At 43.6% G+C, this 19827-nt stretch overlaps 1 protein-coding gene, 1 long non-coding RNA gene and 1 pseudogene across 8 annotated transcripts in view; 1 reads left to right on the top strand and 2 right to left on the bottom strand.

Annotated features, from left to right (window-relative positions):
• LOC144320376 (uncharacterized) overlaps nt 1–9938 on the bottom strand; it is a 216634-nt gene extending 206696 nt beyond the window's left edge. For all 5 annotated transcript variants that reach the window (XR_013385881.1, XR_013385880.1, XR_013385879.1 and 2 more), the window contains exon 1: nt 9807–9938. This is a non-coding gene — a long non-coding RNA (uncharacterized LOC144320376). The remainder of the gene's footprint in view (nt 1–9806) is intronic.
• Nucleotides 4222–6904, bottom strand: LOC144321284 (histone deacetylase 8 pseudogene; annotated as a pseudogene).
• A 245-nt stretch (nt 9939–10183) lies between the features above and the next one.
• STXBP6 (syntaxin binding protein 6) overlaps nt 10184–19827 on the top strand; it is a 240564-nt gene continuing 230920 nt past the window's right edge. The window contains exon 1 of one of the 3 annotated variants that reach the window (XM_077908813.1): nt 10184–10347. The gene's annotated coding sequence lies outside the window, so the exon portion shown is untranslated. Of the gene's footprint in view, nt 10348–10766; nt 10928–19827 lie in introns of those variants that run through there. The other 2 variants (XM_077908817.1, XM_077908814.1) reach the window with 2 other exon arrangements.

Raw genomic sequence — 19827 nt, 5'->3', positions numbered from 1 at the left:
GCTAGCCAGATTTTAAAACTTTTAAAGGAAAAAATAAATAAATAAATAAATAAATAAATAAATAAATAAATAAATAACAATAAAACTTTTGAAGAGTTAATCCTAGGCTGGAGATAAGAGAATTATCTGTTTAATATTAAAGACAACAATAAATAGAGAGATACAAGAAAAAAATGAATAATGATGAAATGAATACATCATGGGTGCTATCTTGCTGAAATTAAGTAAAAAAAATGATTGGATGTTAACGAGGTTTTCATTATTAAATAAAGCTTAAATATGATAAAGAGTGACATACTTCTAAAACCACTACCTGAATAAGACACTATTTCTTATCCATAGGAGCACACCATCTTGCCTGACCTCTCAGCAGTACTCAGCGCAGCTGATCAGATCTTCCTTCTTAAAATACTATTTTCTCTGATCCAGAATTATCCAACAAATCTCTAGCCTGGAAGCCACCTGTGATAGCTCTTCCCCCTCAACAAGATCTTTTAATGCTATAGTTTCTTGGGAGAAAATGGGCTTTTTTTCCTCTCGACATTCTATGTTCCTTCTATACAATAGCATCAAATACCATCTGAATGCCAATGGCTCCCAAACACCTAATTTCTAATCAGATCTATTTTCTGATCTATTTTTCTTGTACAATATCTATTTGACTATTCCACTTGGTTATCTGACAAGTCCAAAATGGATTTTTTTGGTTTTCATTCTTAAATTTCCAACTATCTGAAATATGTGAGTGACATCACCATTCACCCAGAAGTTGAAGGAAGCAAATGTGGACTGTAATTAATGTTTCCATCCCTACTTCCAATGAATTAGTAAACTTCATTTTTCCCACTTCCAGAATGTAGTTTAATCTGTCCCCTTTTCCTCTTCTTCCCAGTTTTAAATCTTATCTATATCACTTTCATCTCTCTCACCCAGAGTGCTACAATAACCTCCAAAATGCTTTCCTTTTTTCTACTTTTGATTTATTGCCACCCATTCCCACATAGTGCAAAATGGTCTTAAAATATAAACAGGTCCACCACTCCTCCACTTGAGAAACTGCAATGGGATTAAGAAGATGAATCCTGAAGTCATCGCATGAACCTGTTCCTCAGGGTAGACCATTCTCCTCTCACAAATTATACTCCCATCACTTCTCCCATTTCAGTAATGGCATCAAACTCTTTCCCACTTCTGGGTTTCTGGTCCTCTGTTCCTGGGGATTCCACCTAGGGCCTTCTCCCCCAGTCTTCTCTTATTAACTCTGGTTCTTCCTTTACTTCCCCAGAGTTCCTTGAGGAATATCCTCTTCCCCAAACCAGCTTAGGTTCCCCTATTAAACACTAACCTCTTCATGGCATGAGTCACAGTTCATAACTATGTATCAGCCCGTCTCATATCTTTTTCCTGCATCAGACTGTGAGGTCACTATGTCAGGAATCATATTTGTCATTTTCACTGCTGCATCTCCAGTATCTAGTACAGTGCCTGGGCATATGATTAGTTTCAATAAAACTTATACAATATCATGTATTAAATTTTTAAAAAATTAAGCAGGCAGAATTCCTAAACAGTCTCCAGTTAGTTATCCTGCATATTGTTTATAAAAGGTACACATTATTTCACCCAATAAATATGACTAAATTATTGTTAAATCTGATCAAATTAATGCGATTAAGTAAATATGACTGATTTTACTATTAAATTGTGACCAACTTATTATTAAATATGACCATATTAATAAATATGACCAAATTATTTCCTGGGAAGTGTTACCCATTTTTGTTATTACTGTTAATGCTGTAGTGATAGAGCTGCTTACTTAAAAGAAATTCACAGAGGTGGAAGTCACATATGGTTTCTGATATTCTTCCTGACAGGATCATCAATTTTTCTTGGAAAACTTTATAAGACATGACAGTACCCCCAAAATGACTGATCTTGAATAATGTAGTCATACTTTTTAATGTTTATCAAAGAAAACGTGCCTACTCTATGTGAGCTCCAGTCCTACAACAAAGTCTCCTCATGTGGGTCATATACTCATTTTATGAGTTACAACAGTATTGACATTAGTAAGTCTAATTTCTTGTAAGTCCTAGGAACATTTCCCATTATATTTTACGTGACAAAATTGTAATGACACCAGGATGTCTCTCAGGAAGATATATTTATTCTGAATATGACATCATAAATCTCATCTGGAGTCAAAGTTTTTAATTGACTCAGCCATCAATTAAGAGTAATAAAATGGCTTGTTCTTTTAACTTGCAACTTGCAGCCAGAAACTCATTGGCTTTATTCAAGGATGAATTATGAAAAGTTGAATTAGAAACACTAAATATTTTTCAGTAAGATTTCTTTCTAAAGAAAAAAAGAATCTGAAAAAATATTTTCAAAAATACTGTTCTTCTTTGGGGAAAAAATGAATATATTAACTATCAAATAGGAAGAGACATAGGACAAAAAGTGGGCAAGGAGGTAGTCCGTTCAGAGACCACAGCATACTTAAAGCCAGGGATCAAGGCTGTAGCAAACAGAATTATGATTTTATTCTGGAAAGATATCTGCTTTGGGCCAGTTCTAAATGATGAGTGCTGTGATGGGGTGGGTTTGAATCTGATCTGGTCCAGTTAGCTTCCAGAAAACTGGGACATTTCCGTGTCTGGTGTATTGGGGCTCTTTAAAGATGAACCTAACATGGTTCCTGGTTTCCTGTTCCAAACAGGCTCAAGTCCACCATTGGGGCTTGTTTTTCAGAGACAATTACTTCATGAATGTAGCTGGTTCTTTCTTCATTTTCTTCCATTCTTTCAATAAATATATAGGCTTTCCCCTCCAGGGCCCAACATGCTAGACATTCTAGAAGATAGAAAATTCAGACAAGTTTCAAGCCTTGAACAGGATGGATTAGACATGTGCAAACATACTTATACAGTGTAAACAGACTGCTGTGAGATACAGGTGACCGAGCGAAAGACATCTCTGGCTGGCAGTCAGTGAAGATTTCCAGAGGAGGCATTGCAAACAGCTCAACAAAGAAAAACAAGGTAGGATTTAGGTATACAGAGATGAGGCCTGGGGATTGGAGTGAGAAAGGACATCCAGGTCAAAGGAAACGCATTTCACCTTTATTTAAAGTGCTTTTTATTTTCTCCCTGTCTTTCTTGGCTGAGTGGCCTAGGACAGTACAACTGAATTACCTGGCCGTCTTGTTAAAAGGCAGATTCTGATTCGCTGAGTCTGGAGTGAACAGGAATCTGCATTTCTAGTAAATTCCCAAGTAAGCTGAAGCTGCTGATCTGAGAAAGGTAGTTGTTGGTTTTGTTTTGTTTTGTTTTTTAAAGATTTATTTATTTATTTGAGAGAGAGAGAGAGAGAGAGAGAGAGAGAACGAGCAGGAGGGGCAGGGGGAGAGGGAAAGAGGATCTCAAGCGGACTCCAAGCTGAGCATGGAATCCCACGTGTGACCCAATCTCATGACCCTGGGATCAGGGCTTGCACAGAAACCAAGAGTCGGATGCTTAATCTGCTGTGCCACCCAGGCTCCCTAAGAAGTGCAGTTTAAGTAGTAGAGTCCTGGGCCATGTATTTATACAATGAGACCGCAGCAGCAGAAATCATAGGGCCACCAGGGGTTGGCAGGTCCTTTGGGCCCTAAGAGTGTCTGGGGATAGAGCAGCAGGAGCATCTTTCACTGTGACTGTCTTGGAGGGCTAGGGGATCAGAATATATAGAAGAGAAGGAGCTGTGTGTGTCCCAGAGGAGCTCCCTCCATCTCAGATACGAATGGATTGCATCATTCTCTCCTCTAAACTAGCAGCACAGAAGCTTGGGGAGAAATAGCAGCTCTGTGTGGTTACTGACTTGCTTGTGTCCTGGCAGAATAAAGGACTCTCTGTTAGCACAAAGCCTAGTAGCTTTTCTGGATCTTGGTAGAGACAGTCACTTTAACCCAAAAAGAGTTCGTTCAAAAACATTGCTGAAGTAAAGGAGGGAGTCATTAGGGTGGTTCAGTCTAACAAACCCCAAACTTAATACAACCAAGTTTGAGTTAAGGTGGAGGCCTGCTATACCAGAGTGTAATCAAAACAATCTTTATATCTTTATATATATATATATATATATATATATATATATATATATATATATATATTTATATATAATTACATATATATGTAATTTTTTCTGAAGACTACTCTTCAAGACTTTTAATTCATGCAATCAAGAGAAAAGGTAAAGAGTCATACTTGGCTATTTGTGATAGAAATTCAGAACTAGTCACTGTTTAAATTTATCTGTGTGATGTCTTAGTAAATCTTCAGTCCTAACTTCATCAATACAAATGCTGAAATCTTTAAACTATAATCTATCCTTCCATCTACTGTGTTTTCTTTGGAAATATGGTAACACAAGGAATGTGGAAACACTAGGCTATCTGGACGGGAGAAGGTAAAACAATTTTAAAGCATTTTCTATGTATGTTAAATCATTTTTGTGAAAACAGGAATGCTATATTGCATCTGGGAGATAAAATATGATTGCTTGTAGCAGAGGCAGTGCTTCTAAGAAAGAACTCAGACTGGAAATTCAAAGCATATTGTGGGTTCCCCCTTCCATTTGCCTTGCAATTAGCAAGATGGGTGGTCATGAGATGAAAGTAGTATTTATTCAACACTTAATGTGGGTCAGGTACTATGTTATGTACATTACATATGTGTGCCCTTTTAATCTTCCAATTAATACCATACATGGGTGATAATATGGGACAAGAAATCTGGTATTTAGAAGTTGTGGACTTTGCCGAGGTTACATAGCAAGAAGGAGATAAAACAGAGGTTCAAACCCAAATCTGTCTAAAATCAAACCTTTGCCCTTTCTACCTTAGCATGCTGCTGAACACCAGATTGTTTTATGTGCTCACTGAGGACAGTTTGCTTCCTTATGGCAGTTGTTCTTATTAGATGTTGAGTTACGTCAAAAGTCCATGGGGTTAGTGACTGGTTAAACTTAAAGACTTCTAAAAAAAAAAAAAAAAAAGACTTCTAAGATCCCTCCCAAAGATTTGCATTCTCTCCAACTGCAGTGCCTTTAAATGTGCTGGTTTTCTGGGTTTTTAAAGATTTTATTTATTGAGAGAGACACACACACACAGATAGCAAGAGACAGTATGAATGGGGAGGAGAGGGAAAAGCAGCCCCCCGCGGAGCAGGGAACCCACCATAGGGCTCCATCTGAGGACCCTGGGATCATGACCTGAGCCAATGGCAGACGCTTAACTGACTGAGCCACCCAGATACCCTAAACATGCTATTTTTAAATTCTGCTAGAAATTTTCTTTATTTTTTTTTTCCTACTAATTACTTTAGATTTCTCCTGCTGATCTCATTTTGGGCATTATATCTTCAAGAAAGTCTTCCTTTCCCTTGTCCACTGTTTTGCTCTTTTCTTATTGTGCTTTATTTTATTGTGCTCCACAGATACTGCATTTTTTTTTTTTTTACAAATTGAAAGTTTGTGGAAATAGCAAGAGAATTAGAATGAAAAGCAGAACCTGAAGATGTGACTGAATTGCTACAATCTCATGATAAAACTTGAATGGATGAGGAGTTGTTTCCTATGAATGAGCAAAGACAGTGGTTTCCTGAGCTGGAACCTACTCCTGGTGAAGATGTTCCATGCAATGACGCCACCCTCTGGATCAATTAATTGCTACTTTGCACATTTCATCAATCAGGCATTGGGCAGCCATCATTGTAATCCCTCCTACAGCTTCCGTGTAGTCAATTATCCCTTCTATGACTGCGCAGTCATAACCTAGCCCATATTCTATGGAGTCTGGATAATTGTCATCTCCTTCCTGGCTGACCTTCTGGAGATGGTACAGATAGGCATCAGTGTGGAAGGTGGTCATCTCCTCCATAGAGGAGTCTACATTAGACTTACCTATTTGCATTTGCTCGTGCAGCGTATATGCATCAATCAAAGAATGTACCAGACTGGCCTATCTGGGGACTTTGGCCAGGGAGTCGCTCATGCTGACATACTTGGGACTGTAGATGTAAACCGTAGGTAGCGACTGCCCACTGTCCACTGGTCCCTCCGTCTTCCAATTCCAGTTGTTCTAGAGCCACTGTCTGGATCCAGCTTTTTGGACTCAACTTGGGCTCTGGTTCCTGTTCCTTTCCCTACTATTTCTATTATATACTTTAAATATCCCATACCTTTAATTGTGAAAGTTATCACAGATGCAATTTTACACTTATGCATGTGTTCAAAATAGCAGATTTCTCCTTTTTAGAGATCAACTATTTGTCTCCTGCCCCTGATGACCCGCCTGAATGGTGACAGCCGGTAATTGTCATTTATTGATGGACTTCTGCTTCTGAGCTAGACACTGGATGAGGGAAATTGAAGATTTTTAAGACTTGTTCCCTGCACTCAAGGAACTAACAGTTTGATTGGAAACACATGGCTAATAAATATATATTAATTAGTAAATTAGGGACAGAATGTTGTACCATGGCAACTCAGTCAAAAAAGGTGGACATTCATAAACCAGCTAGAATCCTTAAAAGAGTAAAACCACATACCAATACTAATTGTGTACAAAACAGAATAGGGTCCCAAGCATAAGCATCAGAAGCCTATTTCAAATGCTGTGGGTCTTCCAGACCCCACCATATCACATTACTAGAAGTGATAGGTTTCACTCCCAGTTGATAGCAACAGCCACAGACTTATCCCTAGCCCAGGAGTGATTCTGTGATTGCCAGGGGAACCACTGGGAAAAGCAAAATGATATTACCAATATTCCAGGGATGATGGCCTAGAAAAATGTCAGTTTCATATGAATCAACCTAAAAGTTAAGTTGAGACTTCTTAAATTTCTTACCTGAAAGCACATCATCAGAACGAAGAATTTGAAAAGCTGTTAGCCACACTGTGTAGCAGGATTTTTAAAAAATACAGACTTTATTAGTCTTGAAGACATTGATCGATGATGCTAAACGTGATGCTGTTAAAAATAGTTTCAATGCACAATTTCCTAGATCAAGCTGTCTTTGTCCATATCAGTTCATTCCATTTGTTATTTAGAAAACCCTTCCTTCTACAGCCTCAGGCAACCTAGGGCATCTAAATCTGTGGGTATTTTAGGTTGAGGTTGACACTGGGCATTATGGGTTTCAGGAGAACTCTAGGTGAACTCAGTTTCTTTCTTGCACTACTTAATGCTCAGAGGAAGAGTCTTGCCATGTGATCTGGTGCCTTTACAACCGTGAATATACTTGTGCCACAAGAGAAAGCTGCTTTCACGTTTCTTTTTTCTATTCCAGAATATAATTATAATTTAAAAGTCTGCAATTTGGCATCTAGATGACCTCTAAGACATTCTTCAGTTTTCTGGTTTCATGATTAGACATCAAGAGAAAACAAAACAAAACAAAACAAAACAAAACAAAACAAAACAAAAACTAACTATTCTTGCTCTCGTGTGTGGGATATTTCTGTAACCAGATGCAAAAAACTGGTAACAATGCTTTTTGGAGAGGGAAACTCTCTACTGAGACTTTTGGTCTGAGTTTCTTTTTAATATCATGTATCATTTACTACCAATAATAAAAGTTACTTCAAAAACAAATGCAATTGATTTAAAATTTACGTAGACAAAGCATTTTACTCATAAAAGTACAAAGCCCTTCCCTCTAAAAATGTTTATATCTTGTTCTTTTTCTTCTTTATAATTTTATCATTATTTTGATTGTTTAAAAATAATCCTTAGGACCTCTGGGAGGCAGAACAAAGATAGAGAAGGTTTGGATGATGTAAATTGCTACATATTCTGCAAATATCTCTAACTACCTGTTATGTGATAGGTCTGGCTAGGTACTTCCTCCTTTCCATAACTTCTGGAAGGCTTCTTATGTCAGCTTTTTTTTCCCTTTGAGAGTTCTGCATGCTTAAAATGCTTCCCATAGACAAGTGGTGATTTGTTCTCCATGAATGCAGCAACCTGCTCACCTGCTGTGACAGTGATTCAGGGCACGGAGGTAACTCCTAGGTGTTTCACTGAGGCAAAAACTACATTGATGAGGGTAAGCGTCATTTTGAGTGACTGGCAGGAGAAACTAGTAGTGAGGTATCTTAATTCACAAAATTGTCGAATTACCCAAAAGCTGATTCCACAGCTTTGTCAACAGAATCCTGCTCACACTAAAAGAGCTTGTTAAATCAAAGAAGCTTCCTACTTAAGACAACTTTTGTAAAGCCATAGAACTTTAATTCTATTTTATACAGATATGTAGGTAAGAGCAATGCCTTATATTTGCTTAAACTCTCAGAGTTTCCAAAGCCCTTAGTATACTTTATTTCTCTGAATCCTCACAAAAATGCTATGAGAATTGTCTGACAATTTCACACATGAAGAAAAGGCAGCTTAGAAGTGGAGCCTCTTGCTCATGGAAATCTGGTAGGAAATGGCTGAGGTTTAGACCAGGACCTGGGAGTCCTACCTGTGGGCACTCAGCTAGCCCCACCAACGCCTCTCCAATTATAAGCAGAATACATGTGACTTTGTTGGGGAAATTCATCTGATTTTCATAAGACCCCCACAACAGTGAATATACCCTGGTACCCCATTTCTCCCATTCTTCCCCTCCAAACCACCTTCCTATGTCTGAGCAGGCCCATCTTCCTAGGCTTGGGTTCCAATTATACCACTGTCTTCTCCCAGCATCTTTGCTAGCAACTGAATGAAGTTCAAACTCCACAAAGTGGCAGTCAAGTGCTCCGCCTAGGCCCATACCCATTGCTCCCAACCCCTTTCCCATTTCAGTATGTGATTTCTTGCTCTTTATACCCTAATTAAGCGACCAGTGTGCCACCATTTGGCACTGCAGCAGGGCACAAGCTAGGGAGATATGTGCCACAAAACTTAAGGGGATGTCAAGGAACTCAGAAACCAAGATAAATATTGTGAGGCAATATTTTAAAAATGCAAGAAGTGCATGACGAAAAATATCAAAATTTAAAATCAAGGCAGGGTGAGTATTATCTTCAGACTCCAAAATGCCTCTGCAGGGAACTGTTAACTGATCCTGCAGGGACTTCCTCCATGGGTACTTTTATTAATGATGCTTCCTAAAAGTTAGTTCCCATGACCCCTTTCCAAATCAGTAACTTCTATCCTTTAATGCCCCAGAACTTCTATTCTGTAGCCCTCTTCTGACCGGAAAACCCATTTCCCTTAGAAACTGGTAGGACTCTCATGGCCATCTGAATCCCATTGGATCTTTTCCAGTGCCTTCCTAAATCACAGTGGGCACTCAGCGCCTCTTCGCTATAAAAAAAAATTATAATAATAATAATAAATGTAGAAATCACAATCCTCAAATTAGCTCTCTGTGGGGCTGAGCGGGGAACGAACCCAGATACATTGCTTGGTCCAGTGTTGTTTAAAAATTGCACTTGTTATCAAGATGTAAAACTCAGATGTTTTCCATGAGGACAAATCGCACTCTGTCATTTCTTGAGAAATCAGAAAATCTAGCAAGGGTAGGCCCGAATTCTTCATGACAGCACTGGGCGTTCAGAACAGAGTGTCTGAGCCTTTGGGACCCTCTCCACTGCTCTGCGTCCTAGCTGGGTCCCTAATTTGCGTTAGTCCCATCAGCCCTGAGTTTGCGACCCTAGGCTTGAGTGCACTGGGTCAAACCCACGCGCTGGATCCACTCGTTCTCTACCAGAAGAATAAATACTTCCTTGTCCTGGCGGATAGTCTTGCAGACAGACTCACAGAGGCGGCTTACCTTTCCAGCCCAAACTTCTCACAACCTGTGAAACTTGCGTTGCCTCCGCACGCCGCTCTATTCGCGGCCCTTTGCTCCAGGCCCCTCCCTGGCAGGCCGGTCCCGCCCTCCCCGGGCCCGCGTCCCGGCCCCCGGCCCCCGGCCCCCCGCCGCGGCTCTCCGCCCGGGACCGGGGCGCTCGGGCTCGCCCAGGGCGGCACTGGGCATGCTCAGAGGCGGCCGCGGGGGCAGGTTCGCTTAGCAGGCGCTCGCGCTCGGCGGCGGCGGGCGGGCGCGCGGCTGCAGCTGGAGCTCGGGCGCCCCGAGTTGGAGTTGCCGGGAGTTTCCCCCCACCCCTCCCTGCTGGCGGGCGGCGGCGGGCGCGGGCGCGGGCGCGGGAGCCGCGAGCTGCAGCGAGCCAGCGCCCGGGCCGGCCGAGCCTAGTCCGGAGCCCGGAGCCCGGAGCCCGGAGCCCCGCGCGGGGCAGCCCCCGGGGAGGAGCCTCGCCGGCTGGGACCCGTGCGACGCGCTGGCACTGCCCGGGCACCCGCCGGGCTGCACGGTAGGGCCCGGGCGTGGGGCGCCGGGCGGGCGAGGCAGAGGCCAGGCCGGGGGCGGGGGGGGCGGGGGGATGCGGCTGCAGCAGCCGCGGCGGTCGGGGCGGTCGGGGCGGTCGGGGCGGTCGGGGCGGTCGCGGCGCCGGGAGCTCGGTCCGATGCGGGCGCCCGGGGCAGAGACCCCGCTGCGGGGCCGGAGGAGTAAGCAGGCGCCCAGAGAGATGCTTGCAAATTGGCGGGCGCCGGAGAGGGGGCTGCGCGCCCAGGCGCCGCTGCTTTGTGCGCGCGGAGAGGGGCTCGGTCCCTGGTTCTCCCCAAACCTGGAGCCCGGTGTGCGGGAGGGTTGGGCCCGCCGTGGAACGGAGCAGTTGTCCTCCGAGAAAGTTGAGGATGGAGCCCTCCTTCCGCCCTGTCCCCGCGGTAGGACGAGTCTCGAGGGGGCCGCCCCGAGGCCCGGGCGTGGAGGGGCCGAGGGGGTCGCTGCGCCCCTGGGCTGAGTTCCTCCGCCCCTGGATGAAATCCGCGAGTCACCCGAGCTTCGCATCCGTGGCGTCTTCTAGGAAAATCATTCCTGCCAAATCTGAGGTAGGCAGTCCGGGCGGACGGCTCCCTACGTCCCGGGCGAGCAGCTGGGTCTGCCCCCCCCACCCCCCCAGCCTCCGACGTGCTCAAGGACGCCCGGTCTCGGTGAGCGCCTCTAGCGCGGGGCAGCGCGGCGGGGGCGGCGGGGGCCCAGTTTTTCCTCCAGCCCTTCCCGGGGTTTAGAGCAGCCCACCAGCCCCCACCCTGTTCGTCTTTGCAGAAGGCAAGACTTGAAGGGAAGGGCCAGGAGTAGAGTTCTTGAGTTGACGTTCTGAGCCTTAGGACAGGTTGCCTGGGTTGTATCTGCCTTGTGTCCTGGCCCCAAGACTTCATAACGAATCCTTTTATTATTCTTGCTCGCGGACTGGGTGGGAAAGAATAGGGCCAGTGGGTCCACCGGAATGTCCGCCTCATTCCACAGGCTCCTAACATCCCGTGGCAGGTCACCCCAGGACCCTGGAACCGGCATTGTGCACATTGCCAGGGTGTGGAGGATGCTGCCGCTTTCCCCAGGCTCCACTTTTTTCACTTCTTGTTTTGAGTTTTGAGGTTTTGCCTGCACACGAGTCGGAGCTGCGCTGTCATAACCCGGGGAGGGGGGGGTGGTTCTAGAGGGGGGTAGAGTGGTGGTGGAGGAGCTTCATCCAGGCAATGAGTGGCTGTTTGCCTCAGAGGCTGCTAGTGGGAATTGGTCCAGAAATGATTATGCAGGCTAGAAATATGTCTCTCTCTCTCTCTCTCTCTCTCTTTTGGCTGAACACCTTGGCTGTTGGGTTTGTGTGTTAAGTTCTTAAAGGGGCACCCGCACACCGACGGACTGCCATGCTTTAGGGGCTCACCATTTCTGCTGCATAGTTTTCTTACTGCTTTTTCCTTGGGGTTAATCTGCTTTGGGGCAGACTTCCAGCTGTAGGAATCACATGGTGTGGGCACACACGTTCTAGAATCAGACCTGAGGTCAAGTTTTAGCTTTACAGCTAAGGCTGTCCTAATAGACAAGTAGCCACTCTGAACTTCAGTTTCCTCATCTATCAAATGGGGATACTAGGGGCCTTATCTCCTTTCATTGCAGGATTGTTGTGAGACTTTCACGAGATAATAGAAATGAAAGTTCTAAGAACACTTGAAAGCACCATTCCGGTCTTATTATGACTGTGCTCTTTACTCAGTTTTTCTGAAGTAACGAATTCTTTTAATTACAAGACACTTAAAGTCTTCTCCATTCTACCCCCTCCTCACGAAGAGGCTTAGTTGCTCATGTCTTCGGAAATAGCTATGTATCTGGTTTTTTTTCTTTTCATAAAATTCATCTCTCTTGATTTTAAAGGTTGAGGCTCTAGTCCTCCTATTTATCTGAGGGAAGAAGCATGGTGTAGATTAGGAGATCTCCAGGGTTGCCTGCTCAATGTTCAGACTCCCGGGTTCCAGAATTGGCATGTCAGCAAGACCCCTGTGAAGACAACTCAGGTTGAGGAGTCAGTCAGCAGACCCTGGGCTTGACCAGCAGCTCTGACTTGACCTCTAACAGTGACCTTGAATTAAGAACTCAACCCCTCGGGATCCCTGGGTGGCGCAGCGGTTTGGCGCCTGCCTTTGGCCCAGGGCGCGATCCTGGAGACCCGGGATCGAATCCCACGTCGGGCTCCCAGTGCATGGAGCCTGCTTCTCCCTCTGCCTGTGTCTCTGCCTCTCTCTCTCTCTCTCTCTGTGTGACTATCATAAATAAATAAAAAAAAAAAAAAAAAAAAAAAAGAACTCAACCCCTCATCAGTGTGAGATTAAGAGCCAATGGTCACCAGAGACAAGAACACGTGGGATTTCCTCTCTCTCAGTTAATAAGGGTATAATCAGGCTCCTGAGCCTCCCAGGTGCTGCATCTTCTCCGATCCTAGGGCAGCAATTCTCAAGCATGAGCATCAGAGTCAATCAGAAGGCTCCTTAAAACCAAAGGTTCCTGGGCTGCACTGCCAGAGTCTGTGATTCTCTAGGTCTAGGGTGGAGGAAAGGGGGCCCAAGAATTTGTATCTCTAACTAGTTCCAGGTGATTCCAATGCTGCTTCTCCAGGGGCCATGTCTATTGAATCACTGACTTGGCCGGGGGGGAGATGAGAAAGTGAGGTGAAGTATGTTCTGAAATGCAACTATTTTAATACTTCATATTCAGAGATAGGGTGTTTTAGAAACGTACCTAAAACATTTTATATTTCCAATACCTGTGTCACTTACCATTATCCAGTTTTAACAGTTCCAGTTGCTCTTCAAATGAATGAATTTTACACACACACCAAAGGTAGGATGTTCCCTTCTTTTCACACTGTAAAACACTCAGTCTCTGGTTTCTAGGTGACCCTTGAGTAGACTGAGATTGGTGACTCTGGTATTGATAAATCCAACAACTACCCCATTCCTTTCTTTGGGGATCTCAGACATTTGTGGAGAGGGAGATACATAAAGTTATGGCAGCTTGAACCTTAAGATTAGAGTGCAGGTTGAATAGCTATAAGGAAGTGTTAGAAAACAAAAACAACTGGCAGTGTGGTGCCTTCTCTGAATGGACAGCTTCCCTGGACCTGGGTGAGGGAGGGGAGGGGAGGGGAAGTTGACTCTGTGACAGATGTTCTGTGGTGGTCAGACCTGGCCAAGGCCTTCCCTTCCTCTGTCGAACAGTGTGGTGTGGGTAGTGACTGAGCTCCCCTCTCACTCTGAGGGGGAGGAAGGCTGACTTTCTGCGGCGGCCGTGCAGTATCTGTGCCTCTCTGTATCATTTCGCTGATCATCAAGCACCATTTTGGCACAACCCAATCTTAAAGCTCTTCTCCTTGTCCCATGGTCGAGGGCCTGGGCTGAGAGCTCACCCTGAGCAGCTGTGGTCTTGAACTTAAGCCAAGCCACAGAGAGGCCTTGGGAGAGAGCCTGCTTGAGTTGGGAGGGCTGCTGAGATGACACCCTAAAGAAAGAATGAGGCTTATGTAGCACCCAAATGGCTAGGTGTGAAAGGAGGTCAGCATTTTCATAAGTTCTTGTGTTGCCTTGCCAAATGGACTCCCGGCTGACCACATGCTTTATCTCAGTTTTCCATTTGTGCTTTGTTTTAGTTTTAAAATGATTAGCACTAGAGAGACCTATCAGTAAGATCAGAAACCTATTCAAAAACTCAAGTGTACCATTTAGTGTTTTAGTAGATAAAACTGCAAGGCCCAGGCCTGTCTTCCTGATGGCAATCAGCATACAGTGAAGAAACAACCTTCCGGTTGTAATTCTTAAGATTCACTAGCTAATTTAAATGATTTCTCCTACTTAACAAGAGCAGGGAACGTTTCTATTTTAAACTTCTTTCCCATAACTTGATGTTTATATTTTGGGTGTTACCCCTACTTTTCACTGCTAGGATTTTTTTTTCCAGTGTGGGGGAGGCTTCTTTCCTTTTCACTGCTGTTAGCTTTCTTAGCACGTGACCACTTGGTATCTTCGCTCCCTTGGATAAGTCTGTTGCAAGACAGTCGTCATGATACCTCATTTCTCTTTGGTCTTCGGACTGTCCTGGGTCATACAGAGTCACAGTCATTCCTGGAACAGTTTTTCACCACTTTCCTCGAGTGTGCTTGAACTAAAACTCAGGTTGTATGGCACTAGCTCAGGTCTAAGGTACATTTTCTTTGCCCATATTTCAACATTTTCCAATTTCAGGAATCTGGTTGGGTCTTCAAAATCATGAACACCCATAATGTATGTGTTTTTCTTTTTCTGTAAACTGGCATGGAAATAGAGTGATTTCCAATTGACAGCATTCTAAAACAAAGCAAATTTGCTTCCTTACCCCAGTAGAAAATATAGTTTCTACTCCATGCTGATAGAATTAAGCAGCAATTGAATTAACTCAGCAGTTTCCAGAGTATGTCAGAAGAATCCTATTGGGGTCGCTGTTATTAGGTGTGCTCTTGAAAAGGGCAGATCAATTTGGAAGCGCTGCCTTTTATTTTTCCCTCTTAGAGATTCTCAACATGTGCATCATTGTATCAAAGTCTCTAAGAAGTACTAGAGTTTACCTTCTCAGCAACAAAATCTTGATTGTACTTATTCAATTAAACGTTTCCCAGCATGCAACATTTTTGAGGTTATGTGTGGATCTTCTAATACTCCATTACCAAATTAGTACATCTCAACAATTCTAATATGATATTTAACATCATCTGTGGGTGGGCTGGTTTCACCTAGTATATCCCTATAATATAGGAGTATTCATTAAATATGAATACCAATTGATTAATGGAGTCTCTAGGTGATTACTATCTTTTATTTCAGGGTGGAGAGAAACCATTTCAAGCTGTGGCAGCTAAGAAAATATCCATGGAGGGGATAAACTGTGAAAGTGTAAATGATGGGCGGTTGTACTTTTGTAGAGATGAGAAGGGGCATTTTAGGTTGGTGGCATAATGGAGCCAGGAGTATGAAGGCTTGTACTCATGCCTGCATGTAAATATTTTCAGAGCACACGAGAAAAGGATCCTGCCTAGTACAGAGTAAGACTGAGTGAATCTGGTGGTGGTGGTCAAAGAACCTGTTGTTCTTTCTTGATTCTGTGAATTCACTAAAGTAGCCATGAGTTCTGGTGACCACAGAAGAGCTACCTGTGGAGAAATGAGGAGAGGCATAACACTTAGGTTTTAGAAACAGGGAAGGGTACATGGGGCAGAGAGGGAATCAAAGTGTTTCTAAGCCTTTAGAGAAAAAGCGGGTCCAAGTACAGAGAGAAGTAAGTCTAGCTGCAGAGTCTTGGGTATTTGGGAGAAGAGCTTTCCAGGAAGAGAGGATGTAACTGGAATTTCAAAAAATAGCATGAAGAAAGAACTCTTAACACTCAACGGTAAAAAGACAACCCAATTTTAAAATGGGCAGGCTTTACATAGACATTTGTTCAAAGTAGATGTACAAATGGCAATAAGCAAATGAAAAGATGCTCAGTACCATTAGTCATTAGGGAAATGCAAATAAAAACTGTATAAATACCACTTCATCAGGATGGCTGTAATAAAAAAGACGTACAATAACAACTGTTGGTGAGGGTATGGAGAAATTGGAACCCTCATACATTATATTGGTGGCAGGAAGCTGATGATGGGTAAACAAAGTGTGGTGTATCTGTTCAGCCATAAAAAGGAATGAAGTTTGATTCATGCTACATGGATGAATTTTGAAAACATGCTATATGAAAGAAGGCAGACACAAGCTGCCACATGTTGCATGATCCCACTTATGTGAAATTTCTAGAATAGACAAATCCATAGAGACAGAAGGTAAATTAGTGGTTGCCAGGGGCTGGGAAGACGGGGGGAAATGAGGAGTGACCCTCGATGGATACAGATTTCTCTTTGGGGTGATGAAAAATGTTCTGGAATTAGAGAGCAGTGATGATTACACAACTTTGTGAATGCTCTGCAAACTATTGAATTGTACACTCTAAAAGGCTGAATTTTATGGTTTATGGATTCTATCACAATAAAAAAATTAGCAAGAAGGCCACTGGCTGGGGCGAAAGGAAAATAGTAAGAAAAAAAGTGGTGAGAGAGATCTAGGAATAGCTTATTCATTTCAGGCCAGATTTTCTTTTGGGGGGAAAATATCTAGATAATTCCTTTGTCCTTGCTTGTCTTTGGATCTTCTAGGGTTTTCCTGTTACTCTTTGGTCCCAAAGTCCTTCCCCTGAAAGTGGTTTGTTTTAGTGGCTCCTGAGTCAGTGGGATAGTTTTTGTGGCACATGCTTTGGGATCTTCAGATTAGAGTGTGTTTCGGGACTTTCCTCCAGAGACGAATTCCATATGTAGGCTTCCTTGCTGTGAACCACCAAAGGGTAATAAGCTGTGCTGACTTGGCAGTTTATGTTTAGCTTCTCCCTTAAGATTTGACTGTGGTAGTTGTTTCAGTGTCATCTTCCAATTTATTTGTGGAGCTCCGTCAAAAATCTCTGTATTAAGCAGGATTCACGTGCTACTTGGCATGACCCAAGAGTCATGATACTAAAGCAGTTTTTAATGCCACTGGAGCTGAGGCTACAGTCCGCCCCCACCCCCACCCCCACATTGGGATGGGACAATAGCCAGGCTTCTTCAGCACTGGGACATAGCCAGGCTTCTCAAACCCATGGGCAGAAACATGCGGGATCTTGTTGAAGTGCTGAATCTGACTCTGTAGGCCTGGGTCAGGGCCCAAGATCCTGCTGTTATAACAAGCTCCTTATGGCCATGGTTGTTGGCCCATGGATCACTCTGAGTAGAAGCCGATACAGTGTGGAGCAGATGGCTCTGGACTAAGACAGAGCCGAATAGCTCTGCAAGGTAACTCTGCCACTAATTTACTCAGGGAACTTGGGCAAGGTAAGTCACATCTGAGCCATAGCTTTCCTATCTGTGGCATCAGAATAAGACCTAGCTCACAGGAAAGTGCCTAACCTCATGTGCCTGGAGTATTGCATATTTGCCTTCTCCTTCCTTCAAGGGCTGAGAATTCCACTGTTAGGGCTCAGAGAAAAATATATGGAAGAAAGGTTTTTGATTTGTGTGGATGGGATTGGGGTGGGGAGAGGATGTAGGGAATGGGGTAAGAATCCCGGGCCTCAGGGTAGCATTAATGTGCTTACTGGTTTTCAAAATACCATAGCTTTGGCAAAGCCGCTGTGCTAGTCTCAGCTGAGTCTGGATAACTCCTAGTCAAGATGTGTTACTTGCCCTCACTGGGTCTGTTTCCTTGGTGGTCCTAGTGCACGGGGCTGGTTTTTGAGGTGGGTGTGAATGGCACCTGTGAGGACATTCTGAGCCCTAAGAGGGTGTACCTCTGGAAAGAATGTCCCATCACCCCCCAGTGCTGGTTGAGGTAGTAGCATCCACATAGGGTTACACAAGGTGAGTTGTGCTTTGTTAACTTGTGTTTCTCTCTCTTTTATCATCATTTGAAGTGAGAGGAAGTGAGAGATTGTGTTTACATTTCAGTTGAGTTAACGGATGGATCCCTTTCACTTTCTGCTGGGAAAAAAACAGAGACCATAGTTCCTAAGGTTTTAACCAAAACCCCAAGTGCACACTAGTTTCCAAGCTTTCACAGCCTGAAATTCATTGCTTTCCCAAGGATGGCAATTTCACCCTGTGAGCCTCATTTCACCCTGTCGTTCAGACTGTTTTGTAGATTGGCATGTGTGGAACTTTCATGCTGGATTTGGAAGAGAAAGAGCTTGTCTTTGTTACAGTGTTAGGGCTGAGCATTTAAACAGATGTCGCACCACCATCAAATAACAAAAGATAAGATATTCAGGTTGAAGCCTAGTATGCTAGGACCTCACTGCACTTCGTATCCTTCTAGAAGGTGGAATGTCACACGGAAGTGGGAAAGCTCTGATTCCAGAGGCGAGTGAACGTGTGTGCTCTAGTCTCATTGCCTCTCATGACCACTGTGGGTAAGGAAGTACGGTCAGAGAGGTTGTGCATCACCCAGCTCTTTGTTTTCAGACCTCAGGTGAAAGCCAGAAATTAATATTATTTTCGAAGAATTTAATCTACCCTATCATTAAGTCTCAATAAGGAAGCTGTCCAACTGCTGAGGAAGAGCTAGGTATATAAAGCTGGGTGTTCCTGAAGTAAGGCTTTAAAAATTAAATCCTTATGCAACTATAACAATAGTTATATTATTATTATTATATATCATATATATGCATACACACACACACACACACACCCTACCCTGAAGGTAGAAATTTGGTGCTTATAAAAAAGAGCTCAATGCTCATAAAATGGACATATTTCCAAATTTATCCACATTGCCAACCATACAGTCCCTGGTCTATCTAGTAGCTGATGTTTAAAAATGGGACAGGGAGTCCAGAACTCAGGCACCTGGTTTTGGAACAGCCCTTGCTCTCTATCCCACTGGGCTGTGAACTCCTCCCAAGGCTGGGATCTTCATTTGTGTATCCCTGAGGCCTAGCATGTCTGACATATAGGAAAGAATAAAAAATAGACTAAACCGTACAGCTGCCTTCTTCTGGGATTCCCTTCCACTGCGTAGTCCATTAGTGTTCCTGTCAGTATATTATTTTTAGTATTTAACATTTCCCTTGAGATGATTATTCGCTCACATTCTATATGGTTCTAAGCACTCCACAAATATGATTCCTTTTGTCTGCATGACCCACCCTCAGAGGCAGGTACTGTTGGATACCAATTCTTACTTTACAGTTGAAGAGTGTGTATCATTTCCAAATGTGAGCTGGAAAGAGCTCCGTGTATGATGGAAAACTTATTACAGAGCCATTCATGATACAGCTGTGCAAATGGAAAGTGTAATAACTCAGTTGGCATTGAAAAGAAATGTCATAAATAAAGAGCCTGTGCTACTGGCCACTATAACTCTTGAAAGGAACCCCCCAGAGCTCCTCAAAATCTCCCTAGCTCTCCTTAGGTTCTCCTGCTTTTCAACTGCATCTGCTATGATATGTGATGATGCCCTGCCAGGTTATGGTCTACAGAGTGCTCTCGCTGTATTTTTATCTGAGACTCCTAATTACCCCGCCGGTTTCTCTAGAAGAGAGCAGTGAGGCCCAGGGAATCAGACTCCATCCGAGTCACCAGCTTGCTCACATCGGGGCTAGGAGCAGGCATGGATGAGAAACAGTACATGTGAACTCTTGCTGTTCACACTGGGCCTACGTGCTTACATAAATTAATACTAAGGGACAATTGAATTGGTTTGCCCTGTTTGGCTTTACACAGGAGGAGGCATTTAGATGAGTTTGCTTAACAAAAAAAAATTTTTTTGAGCCTTACCATACACACGGAAACAAGCAAAGATTGCATGGGTACAGTTTAGGGAATTTCTACGCCATGAACACGTCCATTTAGTCTTAACACAGATGAAGA

Source organism: Canis aureus, chromosome 9, assembly GCF_053574225.1.
Source record: "Canis aureus isolate CA01 chromosome 9, VMU_Caureus_v.1.0, whole genome shotgun sequence".
Classification (NCBI taxonomy): domain Eukaryota; kingdom Metazoa; phylum Chordata; class Mammalia; order Carnivora; family Canidae; genus Canis; species Canis aureus.
This window is presented reverse-complemented; position numbering and strand designations above follow the sequence as displayed.